This window comes from Amblyomma americanum, chromosome 1 (assembly GCF_052857255.1).
Source record: "Amblyomma americanum isolate KBUSLIRL-KWMA chromosome 1, ASM5285725v1, whole genome shotgun sequence".
Classification (NCBI taxonomy): domain Eukaryota; kingdom Metazoa; phylum Arthropoda; class Arachnida; order Ixodida; family Ixodidae; genus Amblyomma; species Amblyomma americanum.
Genome location: NC_135497.1, coordinates 378,877,001 through 378,889,335, shown reverse-complemented (window position 1 = coordinate 378,889,335; position 12,335 = coordinate 378,877,001).

Sequence of the window (12,335 nt, the reverse complement as noted above, 5' to 3'; positions counted from 1 at the left end):
CATACACTCCCGGATCACATTTTGTGCGTTCTGGAGACGTTTTCACCGGATGGTGCGTCGTCCGTAGATTGCGTCGCCTTTTCCAAACTCGACCTGCGTATCGTAAAACTGTGGGCAATACCTGATAAAGGTACACTCGGTATTGAAGAGGTGCCTTCAATCTTTGGAGTCATAATTTTTATACGAGGAGTGGAAAATTGTTAAATCCAAGGCAGTCGGCTGTAAATAATTCTTTTGTTATAAAACAAGCTTCGACATAGCCCAGACAGACCAAGATAATAAATTTTATTGAGGACATAATAAAGAAGGAACTGTCCTCAATATCTCTTCAAGACCCCAAGTAATGACTATAGAAAGCATCCTAGGCGTTATAGAAAACTTCAGCTTGCATTCGAACGCAATGCATTTAAGTCGTAAAATAGTCCACAGTAAGAAATTTTAGCTTAATACTTCACGACTATTGCATCTAGACTACAAGAGATAACGTGAGATAACAAGCCAGAAAACGTGTATGCGATCTTCATGACAGAGTAGATAGGAGCAGATCAATATATGCTCGTTGTTAATGAACACTTCCTCGGAAGCTTAATTTCACTGGTGGATACCAAAGGGAAGTAACACCGAAAGATGGGCGAATTGATTGATGACGCTATTTAAAAAAAAGCGCAAACGCATCACGGGGTAAAACAGTGCCGGTGTCGTCATTTCTTCCTTTGTTTTCCCCATCGGTTGTTCGCACTTTTTTCCAAATAACATAACAAAGGAGACGCAAAAGCCATGTAATATGTTTGATATTTTCTGCCTCTCAGTGAAACATCTGTTAACGAAAGGCAGCGACACCTCCCGTCCGAACTGTCAAACTGTGGGTTATGATATCGTGGTTTCGATCGGGCCGGCCACAAGTGAGTCGAGACTCAGCAAAACATGAGGAATGACGCTTTATTCATGGCGGGATGGGCTTTTATATAGAACAATCACGTGACAATTCAGAGTACGGATTCACATATACAATGCGAAATGCAATCCAAGTAGAACCGAACTGAAACTGAAACCCAGGGCACAACATACTCCCTTCTTTAGGGGAAAATCAAACATTGGCGAAAAATTGAAAGTGAATGGAAAATTTGGAAGATAAAGTTATATGGATACAACATGAACCAATATTTGACCACAGAAATTAGCTTACTTCTATGTAAGGTTTGAGTCCGAAAGCAAAATTTCGTACTCCATCCCGAAGGAATAATGAATGAACACTTCACTCTTCATCAAAAACGAACATTTCACACTTCATCAAACCAATGAATATCTGAAAGATCCCAAAAGGACAAGGAGCAATTCAAAGAAAACATTGAATATACCGATCCGAAATATATAATCTCCATCTTTTTATTTTTTAAAGAAACAATGAGGGGTCTTAAATGCATGACGAGCTTAAATGCTCAACGCATGCTGCTAGGGTAGCGTCACTGAAGGGTACTAACAATGTCAGACACTGGAATTCACATGACATCATTAAGGTTTGGATGAATTGTCTATTCCCTGAGCGTCCACAGGGAATCGGCTAATGACGTCCCCGTGAGCAGTGAATCTTTCATCCAAATAAAATATAAAATCTTCCTCCTTCATGCTGTCTTTATGAAATAGCCTTAGAACATCGGCTAGATTTAGTTTGCCGGAAGAAGCATCCTATATCATAGAAAACTAAAGGTCCACACGACCATGAAACATCGGCGAGCTTTACTCAACCGCAATATACACACATGAACATCGGCCAATTCTACTAGACCGGAATAAACATACGAGAGAACAGCAAGTTACCTTCCAAAGAAGTCACACGACTAGGACTGAAATGGTCGTACTCTGCTGGTAATAATTTATTATAGCTCTGACATCAAACAGTACTATAGGTGCATCTGCCTGCACGAAGACAAGGAAATATGCATATTAGCCTTAAAAATCGTACTAATTTCTGAACAGTTGAGCATTATATCTATCATGTAAGAATGAAATAAGATTGTTCTTGTTGAGAAATTTAACTTCATAATATTATACTGAATAATCCTGAGAACACAATGAAAGAAATATCGGAAATATCGAAACACTTCACATCATAATATTAGCATAATATTATGCACTGAACTATATCACATTCGTTCCTATACAATAGCTGCTGGGAAAGAGAAACTGAGAACAACCGAAATTACGTTGAAAATCATGTTAAATATCCGGATGCATTTCATGATAAAAGTTAGAATTATATTACCCAAAAATTGAAATCTCAATGCAATGTCCCTTCTTAGCCAAGAGAGAAAGCAAGACAAGTTATTGGGACACATAGTCCTTACACCACTACGGCTTGCGAGTGTTCCTTCTTGGTCGCTCCGGTGCCAAACTAGATTCCCGAGATGTCCTCAGTCTAGGTTCCGAAGGCAGCCGTCGGCGTCGGTTTCGAGGCGGAACAGCTGGAGCTGGCCCACTTTCATCAGTCAGCACTGAACACTGGGCTCACAAGGCAGGAGGCACATCTTGCCTGCCCACAGATAAATCATTTGGACTCGGAGCACATGTGCCAGAAATCACATCACACCCGTTCACAGGTAAATCACTTGCATCACTGGGGAGGTGGGACGACATGGATTGTCCAGCTGGTTGCCGTGAAGAAATGGTGAAGCGAGTTCTAGCTTCTGAAGACTGAGGTACCAATGATGCATCAGGAGGTTGCCGAGGCAACACTGGGCCAGCCGAGCCTTGATCCTGTGCATAACTTCTAGAATCGTAAGAAAGCAATAACTGAAATTAATCAAAAAGTGTATCCTCTTCCTGATTCAGTTCTCTCGGCACCTTTGCCAGCTTGGAAGCATTCCATAGCTTGCCATCATCTGGTCGGTATAATGCTGGACAGTGTTGTTGAATGACCTCCCATGGTGCAGATAAACGTGTGCATCCTCTGAACTGAATGAGGGGTTTGCGAACTTTGACGAAGTCCGCTGGAAGAATTCTGGGTGGTCGTGCTCTACCTTTGTTATCTGTGTATTCTTTTGTCGTCATCTGTTTCTTCTCCATTCGTTTCCTCAAATCTTTAATATCTAGATATATATTCTAGACAAACAATGACGGAAATGAAGGAAATCACACAATATCTAGCTTTTTACGATGGCATCTACCATGAAGAAGAATTGCCGGTGCCACCCCTGTAGTGGCATGAAATGCATATCTATATATGCCCAAATACCGTGAAATTGTGGTTTTCAAAGGCCATCGTTCCAACAATGACAGTTAGGCAAAGACTTGAAATTTCTGTTAAATATTTTGAGTTCTTCGTTGGCCTGTGGATGATATTTATTTATTTTATTTAGAGTACACCCAGCAGCGCCGAAGCATTTTAGTAGGGCAGTGGGTACAACATAAAGTGATGAGTACGTGGATATAATGACCCCAAAAGGGAGGGTTGACAAAGGAGCAATGCATCAACATCAGTAGAACAGAAAAAAAAACAAAAAAACATGCATTCATGCGCTTTAGGACAAAGCGTACAGTCAATGGCTTAAAAGAACAGTGCAATTACAAATAACTGATTGGACTTAAAAATATATCTCGGGGAGCACCCACGACGTCAACCGGCAACTTATTTCATTCAGAAATACTACGGGGAAAAAAGGAATACTTCATGTAGCTGGTTTGCAGGTAATTTCGCGTAATTTGAATCTGTGGTCTCTTCTATTTGAAACATAATGGGGTGGTGTGAGGTATGTAAGCTTGTCAATGCCTGTCGAGTCAGTGTATATTGCACGCAGTAGTTTCAGGCGGAGCTTTTGGCGTCTTATGTGTAGCGGTTCTAGTCCGACTTGTTTCTTTATTTCTGCAACGCTGAAGTGTCCGGGGTACTGCCTTGATATGAATCTGGCAGCGCGGTTTTGTATGGCTTCTATTTTATCAATCAGGTACCGCTGGTGGGGATCCCATAATGCGGACGCATATTCTAATTGCAGCCTTACTAGCGACTTATATGCTGTAATTTTTAGAATCTGAGGGACATTTCTAAGGGTTCGTGTAAGTAGGCTAAGCATTTTCCCGGCTTTTTGGACAGTCGTGATAATATGGCTAGAAAAGGACAGATCTGCCGTCAAAAGAACACCTAAATACTTAACTTCATTCACCTTTCTTAGCATCGAATCACCCAGTTCGTAGGTGGGTCTACTGGTGATTTTAGATTTAGTAAATGTTATATGGTAACATTTGTCTGTATTCAGGCTAAGTTCCCAATTTTACCACCAGGAGGCTATACTGTTTTGTCATGCTGGAGTGCATCTATATCAGGTTAATTGCAAATGGCTCTGTACACAACGCAGTCGTCTGCAAATAGTCTCATTTGTCAGGAAATGTTTGAAGCGATATCATTGATGTAAATTAAAAAGAGTAGCGGTCCTAGCACAGAGCCCTGTGGCACTCCCGAGGTGATTTGGGCAAAACTAGAATTCTTGCCGCCAATAACTACGCTTTGCGTTCTGTCGTTTAGGTAGTCTTCAATAACCTTGATGACTTTTGTATCTCAGTTAAGAGTTTTCATTTTGTGTATTAACAAATCATGTGATACGAAATCAAATGCTTTGCGATAATCAAGAAAGACTGCATCGGTACGCATTCTTTTTGCGGCAGTATCTGCAACCTCATAGAATAGTTAAATTAACTGAGTGGTGCAGCTCACTCATTTGCGGAAACTATGCTGATTTGGAAAGAAAAAATTGCTTCCTTCTAAGTGCCTAATTATATTGCTATAAATAATGTGCTCAAACACATTACAACATATGGAGCAAAGTGAAATTGGCCTATAGTTAGTTACGGATGATTTAGAACCGCTTTTAAACACTGGTACTACACAGGCTTTTTTCCATTCTTTAGGGAGTATGCCACTTTCGAGGGCTTTGCAGAATATGATTTGTAAGTATTGAGATATAATGAAAGAACAGGTTCTGAGTATCTTCGGAGAGATTCCGTCTGGACCAGTGGCTTTGGCTTCATGCATTGAATTGAGACACTTCCTTATACCTACCAGTGTAATGGTAAATGAAGATATTAGGTTTGGCACACTGGAAGTAGTACATAGAAAAGTATTCCTTTTTTTCTTCTTTAGAAATACTGATTGGAAATAAGTGTTAAAACAGTGCGCTTTGGCGCTGCTTTCGGATATCTGGATTCCATTGTGAAGAATACTCGGAATAACCGTCCTTTCCTTGCGCGTCTTTCTTAGATAGCTCCAAAAAGATTTTGTATTTGTCTTAATAGATTCAGCTAGTCCGGAAAAGTACATATATTTTGCTGTACTCATAGCTTCGATATATTTTGTATGTAGCTCTTGAAGACGGCGCTCAAGTTTTTCTGAAGGATTCTTTTTATATTTTTGGTAAGCACGAGTCCTTTGTTTTATCTTTCCTTCAACCTCATAAGTCATCCAGGGTTTGCCTAGTTTTGCTTTATCTGAGATATATTCGCAAGGTACATGTTTTTAAATCAGTGTTGACAGCTCGCTTTTTAAAAAATTGCATAGAAAATCTGCACTCTCAGACGAATGTTGCAAAAAAACCTGGAACTTCGCTTCCATGCCCAAAGTGATTTCGTTAAATTTTGCTCTGGGGTAGTCATACACTTTGCGAGTTTCATGGCTAGCAGGAATAATTTGTGGCAGAGTAAGCATTGCAGTTACAATCTTATGATCACTAATACCAGGTAACACACAAACATCATCAACAACACTCGGGTCATTGAAAAATAACAGGTCGAGGATGTTATTTCCGCGTGTCCCTTTCACAACGTATTGATCGAACCCATATTTGCAAACCATGTCAAAAAATGTTGAAAAGGTTCTGTCTGAGTGCATGCTCTCATCCCAGTTTAAGTTTCAAAAGTTAAAGTCACCTGATAACACAATGCGATTATCAGGAAGTGAAGCCAGTGTGTCATCTAGTGATGTGATAACTTGTGGTCGCGCGCTGGGTGGACGGTAAACTACACCTAACGCTATCGTTCCTTTATCAAGAGTGACAAGCCTGCACCAAACTGATTCGTGATCGCTGTTTTCAACATCAATTGCAGTACACTGCAAGATTTCCTTAACTAAGATAGATACTCCGCCGCCTCTAGAGTTCCTGCCTTTTCTAAAGATCTCATAACGCGAAGGAAACACTTCACCGTCTCTCACTGAGTCGTCTAGCCATGATTCCGTAGCAAAAACAATGTCTGGGTTGAGCATCTGTACCAAACTATAAAAACTCATCGATTTTGTTTTTAATGCTTTGGAACTTTATTAAGAGAACATAGCATTCAAAATGTTTGGACTTCCTATTACTTAAAACTGGTCATTCTTTATTTAGTTTATTTACAGACTGGGTATCCTCATCCCCCCCAAAAGCCTCTCCATTTATAATTAGTTTGTCATAATCTAGAGACACCTTGTCCTTACCGCTAAGTTTTCTTGGCTTACCAACAGCCCAGAGCTTCTGACGAATTTCTCTGACACGCCGAGAGTAGTCCCGGGAGATAACATAATCAGAGCCTTTTAGTTCATTGCCGTTGCTTAAGATCAGTTCGATGTCCTTGTATGATGCAATGTTTGCTATTATTGGTCGTTTACACTCAAGAGTGTGTTTGCCTATCCTATGGGCCCGCTGAATCTCCCCTATGTTTACTTTTAACATGTCCTGGCAAAGATTCCTAACAAAGTCTTTAGAAGTTTGCCAGCTTTCGCGTGGTTCTTTGTCTTCTAAGCCATAGAAAATTAGGTTCATCCTTTAGCTGCTATTTTCTAAGTGATCTGTTTTTTTTTGGCTGTCATATCAACTTTTTCCAAACATATTTGCGTACCCCTATTTCTACTAACAGTCTCGCAATCTTTGCTTTCGAGAACGGCTATCCTTGATTCTAGTGAATCTAACCTTACCATGAAATCACCCATTATGCCTTCAAGATTGCTTTGTCTTTCCGTTATGTCACTTAGCCTATTAAGAATTGTTTCCTGACCGTCTTGCAAACTTTGAAGGATAATAGCCATTTCAGGACCGGGGTTTTGTTCAATGTCGCCCGACAGCAACAACAGTTTGGCGAAGAACGCCTTCACTGTCATAACTACATCCCACATCCTTTGTGGGAAAGGCAGCAGCAGCAAAAAGCGGTAATCACTTCTATAGCAAGGGAACGCAAGTCTTACCTGCAGTGAGAAAAATTGCCTGCTTAGAAGCATGTTCGTGCCGTTGCCGCTGCCTTTCCCACTAAAGTAAAAAAGGTACGGATGGGGCCTTTTTGTTGAACATCTTGAAGAATGTCATGTGATGTCCCCGTCGATGGATAATATGCGCAATCAAACCAGGATTTTTGCCGGTTATAATGAAGATCTGCCAGGCGGTGAATTCCATGGCCGCTATCTTGAGGAGGGTGTGTCCTTGTCAACGGAAACGTGCCGTTGTCGTTGTCACCAATGGCGGAGAGCAGCAACTAAAGTGTGAAAAATTGCCTGGTTAAAAGCATGTTCGTGCCGTTGCCGCTGCCTTTCCCACATCGAAGAAGGAGTTAACTTGATAGCCCTCTTACTCAGAAATTGCTTAAATTAATTTGACATGAACTGAGGGCATTGATCGGATACTATCTCCTCTGGATAGCCTTCATGGGCAAAAGCATCGAGTAAGTAATCTGTAATATCTCTAATTGCTAAATTATCTGTCTTAACCTTAGGCCATTTCGAAAAATAGTCAACTAAAATGATGGCATAGCGACAATGTCGAGGTGCTCGCTCAAACGGGCCGACTATGTCGATTGCTAACTTTCGCCAAGGCTTCCCAGGAAAAGGAACAGGCTGAAAAGATGGTGCTGATGTTTTCAAAGCCTTATCTGCCACGATGCAGACAGGATGGTTTCTTGTATGTTGTTCTATTTGTCGGTCCATAGCTGGCCACCAATATTGCTTTAGTGCGAACTATACCAAGACGTGACTCATGTGCTGCCTCAATCAACTGTTCTGTCAGCGATGCAGGAACTACAATACGATCATGCTCTATACAGCAAGTCATCAGTGACAGAAAGTTCCTTCAAATTTAAGCAAGGCTTAAGATCATTTAATATTTGATATGACGCTGGCCAGGCTGAAAGGACAAAGCTTTGGACCCGCTGAATGCAACCATCTTCCGCCAATGCAGCCCGTTCGAGGGAAGTCTGGCTTTTAGAAGGCGTGTAGGAAACGCCGGTCACGAATGATTTAGGTGAAGCGTGGCATAAATCCCATGATATTTTGTGTATCTGAAGAAAGGTGAATGGCTGACCATGAAAGATCCCCAGCGGTGGCAATCAGTAACCCTCCTCTCCTTCTGTCTGGGCAATCTTTGAGAAAAACACAGAAATTAGGCAAATCGGCAAGCACTTCACTATCACAAATATCGCTGTTTAGACACGTTTCTGTCAAGACTAGTAGGTTGCTGGCAGATGAAGTGACGATATTGGAAACAATGTCGCGCTTTGAAATGGAAGCGCGCACGTTAATAAAGATTGCTGACAATAAAAGGGCGGCTTGGTGGACATGCTTAGAACGACCTCTCGACAGGTACTGATATGGTTGCTATTTTACCTATTTTACCGTTTCTGATGATTCATCGAATATGTAGCATTTAGGACTAATATGTAATCTTTTGAAGCGCAAAGAGAACTTATCGCATACCGATGTGGCAAAGGCTACAAGATGTTTGCGGGTGTTACGAACGGGCAGGGAGAAGTCTTCTCCAATACTGTAGTTGGTGCCTTTCAGCTTAGTGCCTTAGGAAAGGATGCTTTCTTTAGTTTTCAATGATGTGAATTTAACGATGATTGCCCTGGTGCGATCAGCTGAGTGGCGCCCGAGGCGGTGAGCACGCTTCATTAGATTGGGTTCGATGTCAAAACCTAGTTGAGGGGAGCAATGGCGAATGATTGTTTCTTCCGAGTCTGCATACGTTTCAGTGGGGGTAGTTTCAGGAATACTGTTAAATATGAGATGGTTACGGCGAGAGCGATTTTCTGCATAATCCAGACGTGCTTCCAGTTTGTTGATCTTGCAGGTAAGTTTAGTTTTTGAAGTTTTCAGGGTGTCTATTTCAGAATGGAGAGTAGAAAGTGTGACGTAATGCGATTCCAGAGTGCTCATGCGCTTGTTTAGGTCAGTTAAGGTTGTTTCCATAGTTTTCAGTTGGTCTTTAATGTCCTGCAGACCTGAATCTATTGCAGCTTGCCCGGTAGTTAGTTTCTGGATCTCGGAAAGTATGCTGTCGTAACTTTCAGGGCCTGCGTTAGTTTCAGCATCGCCTGACAATAGTAAAAGAGAAAGGAGAACACATGAACTCTCGGCAACAATACTACAGCAGCACTGAGGTCTCGGCAGCTGCATTAAAAGTAGTTACTTACTGATTTTTTCAGCAAACACGGAGAACTTATTACTTACCTGCATTGTGAAAGGTAGCGAATTAGTAGTGTGCGCTGACGTACACCTACCGAGCCCACAGAGCGGCGGCGATGACAGCAGGGGCTTTACATGGCTGATAGAATTATCAGATGATGTTCTTGGTGATGGGACTGGCCACTGATGGTCCTAGAATGCGTCCTCTGGTGGCGATGAGGGTAGGTGATGAGGCAGCAAGGTGATGGGGCAGGCGGATGAAAAAGGCCTTCTTCTTGGAACTTCGGGGCATCGGTCGAAACTAATGTACAGGAGGCAGACCTCACAGCGGCGAAAAGCAGTTTCACAGTGAGGGCAAACACTAAGAGTAGCAAATTAGTAGCCTGCGCTGACGCACAGCAATTGAGCCTTCCATCCTTGTGTAGTGTTCGCATATTCATTTTGTGCTTGTTATTTGCGTCCCGTCCGTGTAGGCGCTACTTTTCTGGGCACGGTTGTGTAACATTTTGTTGTTCTTTCTTGCCCAATTAAAGTGTTTTACTGCGAAACTAGCATGCGTCTTATGCCTCCGGTCAACGGCTAATCAGATGTGGCCCCAATTGCCGGTCACCGGTCAAATGTCATCTTTTGCACGCGGAATGGAGAAGTTTGTGGCTCCTCCCCCTCCCAAATTACGAAGAGTGCAGTGGTGGGCAGATTGGCCAGATTATTATAATTTCGGCCCAACCAACCATCAGGATATTGTGGGCGGCCCATCACCCGCCCACAATATCCTGACAGCCAAGTATTGGCCAAAGGAGCATAATGTCTTGGACAGAATTTACTTCTATTCCATGACAACTATTGCTTTTCAGGAGGAAATGTTCAAATACTCAATACAGTTCTATTCCATGACAGCTATTGCTTTTCAGGTCCAAAAGTTCACGTACTCATTACGTAGTCAAGTATGCAAATGGAGAAAAAAATGGCAATATACACACAACAAGGCCGGCTGATAAGCAACGCACAAGGTCCGCGCACATTCGCACACACGATGCCTGCGGGCGCTGAAGCGAAATCGAAAAAATAGGCATTCAAAGACCTGTCCATGGCCAGCTACCGCCGCGTCTACAGGTCACTGCACATGTCGTTGCAGTTCTCCGCGAACACGGTGGGCACGTTGGGCCAGATGCAGTGCACCTCAGGAATCCACTTCTCTGGAATGTTTTCCAGCGAATCGGACGAGTTGATGCAGAAGCACATGAGGATGACGTCCGTGTCCGGTTATAGGACCATGGCTGCAATCTGTTCCTCAGTCGTCCTGCCACGCTGTGTCCTACAACGCCAACTCCACCTGTTTACCGTCGACGTCGAGAGTTCAGGAAAGCGATCTTTGCTGAAAACTTTCAGGCGACAGGCTCTCCCGCAGGCGCTCAACCTGACTGTTACTTATTCTATTCCAGGATGCCGCCGTTAGTGGTCGTTTTTACACGAAGAAGGACGAGGTGCACGGAGGCGCTCGGGTTTAAGGCTGAGCTTGCGAAGCAATTGGCGCGTTTCGAGCAAGTCCATGAGCTCCTCGCAGGCCTCTGGAGTGATGAAACATGATTGAATACGCTGCTCGCGAGGTATACTTCGCTTCGAACTTGTGGGCCAGCACACTTGCCTCTGAGTGTACCGCAACGCTTCCAGAAGAGAATCCTGCAACAAAAGTCGCTGAATAAGTTAAAGGGAAAAGTATAGTGAAGCGTTGGTGTAATTATTCAAGTGCGAACGCTTCTCACAGCACCCATTTTTACATCAGAAACATATTACATGCTCTATTTATTCTTATTTCACGTGAGTCACAACGTGTCCTTTATGTGTACGGGTTTCAGCATATATTCACAGAAGACTAAGGCCAGGAATCCCCAGGTGCACCAGCCCCACCATACATCGCATGTCACCTGTGAACCCAATGTGAAGCGCTCGGTTTCATTGAGAACATCGGCATGCACAGTACTTGTGGGGATAATTTTTCCAGTGCACAGCAAGGTGCCCATCGAGCTTACAACGCGTAATAAAAGACCGAATACTTGCTCGAAACCATGTTGTCACTTCGGGTTCACAAACGATCTCCCCCATCCTTACAGTTGCGGCGTTATAGAGTTGCGAGCTTTCCTTGGCGTTCATTTGAACGCCACGGTTTATATACATTAGTACGTTGATCTTTCGGGGGCACATGTGCAGGACATACGAGCCAAGACACAAATTTTGTTCAGCGCACTAAGAACTTGCTAAGTGGTGCATTGTCAAGTTGCACCAAGACGAAGCTTTCGAAAACTACTTTCATACACTTTGCAAATCGGGTGCAACGCCTTGAAACGGCAGAATATTCATCCTGTTTGCGTGCTTCTGTAGAAGAAAGCTTGGTTAATGAAAAGCTTTGCTCTTCACTGAAGCCATGGAGTGATTCACATAGAAAGAAACAAAATCAAGTTCTCGGCTGTACCGTATATACATAATTTGTCCCACAGCCTAACCAGGGATAGACCACACGCTGAAGTCGACGTTGTGTTCTTTGCGCGTGAAGATCTGACAAGTTGAAAAAATTTCTCCAAGAACAAAGGTAAGGTAGTTCGGCAAAACAAACAGCCGCTGGTCCTTCGCGAGCAGCGACATCGATGTCGTATATTTCATAACTTTTAAAGCGCAGCTTGTAAGACCGCTTTGCTTGGTTGAACGGTGTCTGGGTCGTAACCGGCAGAGCGAGCAAGGAGCAACGTGTCGACAGAAAGATTGCGATAGCGATGAGATAGAGATAGCGATGAGATAAAGATAGCAATGAGAGCGTGAGATAAGCAAAAAATTAAAACAAGATTTATTTGTGCAAACTAGGCATGACGTAGGTTCGCTAGCACAGTCGCTTTCTTTAACTGAGTGTACCATGATTAATTTTTGTGGTTGT